Raw genomic sequence first — 6,127 nt, forward strand, 5'->3', positions numbered from 1 at the left:
GTTTGGTTTGGGTTGAGGTGGTCGTGCTTTGTGTTATAGGCCAAGTTACCTAGTGCGGGCTGGCTATAAGCCGTAGCCACGGAGGTTCAAGATGAGCGGTTAGGTTAAGGCGGTAAGGCCAATAAACCCAGTATAGTTGGGCATTCCAGTCCAATGACTGATTTGGCCCATTGCTCGTTTATGTTTTTCGTTATGTGTGGTATTTTGGGGGAAACTCACTAATATTTATGCTTATCTAGTTGTTTATTATTTTAAAGATCATCTATGTTTATGGGAAGCCAAAGGGGGGATTGTACACACTCATCAACATCATTAAGGATTCCGTTTTCTATAATACTCTGATTTTAAATAAATGTAATTTGGAATAAATGGTTTTTCTTAATAATGGATTTATAAATTGGAAAGTTTTACCTAAATAAAAATGAAAAATTTTGGGTTGTGAAAAATATGACACTACGAGTTGGTATTAGAGCCCTGATTTGAGTGAATTGGAGAAACACTTGTGTGAATGCAATCTCAAACTAGGATCTAAGAGTTTTTGTAGTATATTTTTGAAAGAAATCATTTATAATAAAATGGTTAGGCTAAGGACATTGGCTCGATCTCTTGTCATGTTCTTTTTTGATTGTTTGCTTGGGATTGGGAACATGTGCCCTGACTTAACTTTGGATTTTTCAGGAAGATGTGGTGTGTACAGTCAGCCAGATTCCGAACAGGAGAGTGGTTTCTAGAATACCCATATTGTTATGTTTGTTGAGTTTTGATTTTGGATAATATATAAATTGTTAGAAAAGCATGCTAGTGGATAAGGTTCTTTTAGAAACTGTTTGATAGTGATGCCTTCTAATTTAGGGAGTAGCTAACCTAGTATATGCTTTTGATTGTGTGATTGTTACATGTATGTTGATTAGTTGTATATGGTCGGGATTGAATAGCCTTAAAATGATCAACATAGCCTTACTTCATGTTCGTTGTTTGGTTGTGGATTAGGGTAGAGTTAATTATTTGATAGTCTATCTGACCCATATTGTGTACAAAAAGCATGTACAAAAGCAACCAGTCGTGCAGGAGCGAGGGTAATCCTAGGAAGAGTGCTTAGGAAGTTAGTTGTAGCTCGCAGGAGAAGTGGGTGTTAGAACACCTGGGGGTGGCTTGGTACAGTGATTTAGGACCTTGAGATGAATTCTGAATCAACTACGGATATGTGTGGAACGTAGTATGGGACCGTATTATTGAAAGCACATGATCCGTATGTGATCTAGGGGGAATTTTGAGGCTGCTAAGGAACTAATAGGAGTTGGGCCAAGTGTGTTGATCATTGTGTTGTGATGATTGATCTTTTCTTGGTGTGTTTTCAGTACGGTGATTGTTGAAGGTCCTGAATTAGAAATTGGCAACATTTGGAGAGCAAGTCTAAGTGAGGAGGAGATTCTTCGGATCCTTTCTGTAGAAGCGGCCAAGGCGATCAGGGAGGTTACACCAGAGTTGTTCGGGATGGTCAAGGCTACCTTGATTAAGCTATTTGATAATCTCTTGCTAGACTTTCTGAGGTTGTTGTTGTTGCAGCTACCACGGCTATTCCTGCAATTGGCTCTCGAGGAGAGAGAGCTTTCCAGTATCAAGAATTCGATAATACGAAGCCCCTAGATTTTGATGGGGTCATGGACTCGATTGACGCGATAAGATTGTTGTCTGATGTATAGGGTTATTTCTTCACGTGTTCTTCTCCGGATAACCAGAAAGTAAAGTGGGCCCTGAACCTTCTCAGGTTGGGGGCAAAGGAGTAGTGGAGACCGGTGACTAGTTCTTATACTCCTGAGTAGAGGGCTGCAATGGCTTGGGAGAAGTCTCGAAGATGTTCCGTTCAAGGTATGTTCCCCTGGTAGAGAGGGATAGATTGGCCCAAGAGTACCTGGATCTGAGACAGGCGACTGATTCAGTGACAGAGATCACCAAAATGTTCACCGATCTAGAGGGCTTTGTTCAGTCCTGAGTTCGCTTCTTTAGAGTAGGCTCAGATGACTCGGTATTTGAGCGTGCTTAAGATGGACATTTGGTAGTTTTGATGGGTTTTGTTCCTAAGAACATCCTATGTGCTCATACAAACCCAAATGCTTGGATCTAGGTTTCTCTATTGTACATGCAAGTTATCCAAGGCTATAAACCCTAATTCTAGCATATGGAAATCGATATTAACATATAATTAGGTTTAAGATGTTACCTTGATTGTTATGTAGTAATAACAATCCCAATTCCTCCTTGAATTGACTTTGGAAGGCTTAGAGTCACAAGTGTCACTCCTCTAATGGCTCACAAACACCATAAGCAAGAGGATGAAGAGGAGAGAGGATGGAGGCTACCAAAACCGTGTGAAAACCCTAGCATGAAGCTTAGCCACGTTTTTGGTCCTTAAGGGATCTATATATAGTGAGGCAATTAGGGTTATCTAACATGGAAACCCTAATTTGGATGCTTAAGCCCTAAGCAACCCATGGAGCCCTTTCCTTAAGGCCTTGGACGATTTCTTATGGGCTTCCCCCATAGAATTCGTCCACCTTATAATAAAAGGCAATGCATGGCCCAAATTGCAATTATCTTATAATTACAATTCCAGTCCCTTAAGTTTAATTAATCTCTTTTAGTCACAAAACTAATTACCAATTAATTATTGACTAATATTAATTAAACAATATGATTTCTCCTTTAATATATTATTCTCATAATATATTAATAAATAATATTTAATCCTTTCTCTCCATAATTCATCCTATCAAGTTGCTTTGGTGAAGCCAACCCAAAAGGACCATGCACCATCGGGTCAAGTACATACCAAAATAGTTATGGACTTAGACACTACTCCAACAGTCTCCCACTTGGATAAGTCTAATAACTATTCTACGTATGACTTCAGATCCTGATCTGCAGTCGTAGCTTTCCAAAGCCGCTGTCAACTCTGATCCTATCAGATACGCGTGTCCTTATATAAGGGATCATATATTCCTCCATTCTAGATATCATATGAGATATGATTTCAAATCATTCTCTATGTACTATATCTTGATTTTCGATTTATGACGACTGACTAATTGAACAAATCAAATTAGCCCTAGCCCGGCCGAGCATTTACGTTTGTCATCACTAAACCATCGAGGGGCCTAAAGATATCGCTTTTATCCTTCTTTGGATAAAAGGAACGGATAAACTTTGATACAATGCTTGCTTGCACTTACTTACCGAATTCCACACAACAATATGTTTTATAACACCAAGTTACTAGTGCGGTTACATATTATCAATGTGCAACCGATTTGCAAGATACAACTCACACATCTCGGTTTCAAGAATATAAGATGTTATCGTCTCACCAATCACTCGTGATACAATTCATGGAGTGATCCAAGTGAGCGTGGGTTTAGTACAATGCTCAAATCATATTCATAAGCACTCATGAACGTTGCAGCAAACATTTGCTTATGTCTAATGCTCTTTAGACAATCCACACACCAATTCACGACAGTCTTCATTCATATCTACTTCCAACATGTGAATGACTGTGGCCCGTTTGAATAATTCGATTATTCTTAATAAACTCAATTATTCTGGAAGTCAAAACATGCAAATGTGAAACACAAGAATAATACTAATCCCATATGGCCTCAAACCTTTGAGTATAAATAAAACTCCTTTTATTTATCACCATATCGATTACTCATTATTTGTCGTTTCAGGTAATCAACTTCTTACTTGAATTATTACACTTGTCCCATGCTCCTAGCATGCACACAATGTTTACCTATGACTCTCACTTTGTGAAATAGATCAAATTGAACACATTTCCAATCATTCTCATTTCACAACTTCCAAATCCATTTTTCATAAGTTAAAGAATATCAAATTCTTGCTACTTATAGAATATGCTAGATTCTAACATTTTATGCAATGATCCTTTTGTAATGTCACTGCGCCAAAGTCACAAAGACTATTCCCAATGATATTACAAAGTCCTCTATCGGAGATTGTTACAAGACAATTCCTTAGATATGATGTCTTTCACTCAAAGTACATTCCTTTGAACATCCTTTGCATAAAAGTTTCTAATCTAGTCATAGATTTTCAATATCCAATTTTCAATATGGACACGTTTCCATATTTTCCATATGACAACTCATTCTTAATTGAATCTTATCTATTCATAATAATGTCGATATGGTCCATCCAATATGGAAACAATTCCATATTTTCCAATACTATACTTCCAACTACTCACAAGCGACCAATCCTCGGCGAACTTTGGATTGTCCTTTGATAGTTGTTTAATTATTTTAGTCAAAACCGATTCTAGTCCTTTTTCCCTCTAAATGCGCTAGACATTTGGAAAATTCTAGAATGGTCAAACATTAAAGCATTTTCAATCGATCCTATACCCGAAGCGTATGGGACACGACGCATAATGTTTTATTTGCTATGTTCTCAAAATTCGAATTGTGAAGAGGAATGCCGTAATCATAATTGAAATTTTAAGAACACACTATGTACCCTTGACTAAATTTATTAACATTTCTCAACCTAATCCTTTAGATTTGAAATGAAGCATAATATTCTCTCCCTTAATTATAGGAAAACAACTATACAACCCTTACGACCTTGCAAGGTATAACTCTTTTTTTCTATAATTAATATTGCCAACTTGCAATACGTTCCATAATAATCATACAATCATAACTTTTATGCTCCCACTATCATGATGATTACTATAAAACATAACACTTATGCTCCCACTAGCTTTGACATGTATTCAGAAACAGCTTAACTTTCAGAAAAACAATGTTTATTGAATTTCTTAAGTTCATGTTTCTAATACTTAGTGCTTTGATAATCTTTTATCAAGGCTTCTTCAACTTATACACCTTTGCCTTAGATAGTTCATATGTGTGTGTAAACAATTGCCAAACCTCACAATTCAAATTATGGAAAGGGATACCATAACCCTAATCGAATTCGAGAATGCAATTTTACAATCACTATCTTCTTAAAATCTTTCTTAGTGAAAGCATTTCCTCACAATCATTTTCATGAAGGAGGAAATCTTATGACACTTAGATTTAAACGGTGTATTTGTTCCTATCCATGTGAATTTGTCAAAACCAAAGTTTGCGACAAATTCAAACTCATATGGATCGAACTTTCTTGATCTCGATTTCCTGCCTTTATGGTAGCACAGCTGCCCACCATGTCTTCCAAGTAGTTAAGCAGCTCACCTTTTCCTATCAATGTACCTTTCATTGATTAAGGTTCTTGCCTTTTATGCATTCAAATGAGACCTCATAGGACTCATATGCATAATTAACTTGATTGGATTGGCACAGAACCAAAATAATGTCAACACGACAGGTTGTAAACCTCAACTCGTGTGCTAGTGATGATTGATAAGGTCTATTTGATTTGTTCTTGAAACCTTTCAAGACCAATAAGACTCCGACTAACTCCTTGACATATAAGATTCTCTTGTCAATAACCATTTCTTGACAAACAAATATTCAAGAGTTAGTGTAGCTTTTATCAAACACTTCATAAATTGGACCTGGTTGGTCTTTGTCTTATTCAAGATATCACAACTTTCCACATTTGATGAATGTTATAAACCTTTCTAATTCTTGTCACTCAATGTCACAATCTTAACTCTAAGACTTGTTTTGGAACGAAGTATGATTGACCTCTTGATTTAACCATTTCTTCAATTCTTGATTCCTCTTCTTAAACATACAATTGTACTAAGACTCACTTAGAGGATCAATTGAGATATGGTTCTTAATCATTAAGACCTATGATAAAGCATAAAAGCTACTCTCCCTTCTTCTTAGAATGGAGAAACTTTTATCTTTCTGCCTACTTGATTCTTCTTATTCGTTTTGCTATTGATTTAAACCTTTTCAATCAATTCATAATTACACTTAATCTTGTAAGTATAATCACATTTACTAAACTTTTAGTAAAACATGACGAATATCTTTGTTACTCTTATGATGGATTTGATCAACACGCAACTTTATGTGCTCGATCTCCTAGTCCTTCACTTGACACTTTGTCAACGAACTAGTCTAATTTCCAAATATGAAATTTCTCATTC

Source organism: Lactuca sativa, chromosome 7 (assembly GCF_002870075.4).
Source record: "Lactuca sativa cultivar Salinas chromosome 7, Lsat_Salinas_v11, whole genome shotgun sequence".
Lineage (NCBI taxonomy): Eukaryota > Viridiplantae > Streptophyta > Magnoliopsida > Asterales > Asteraceae > Lactuca > Lactuca sativa.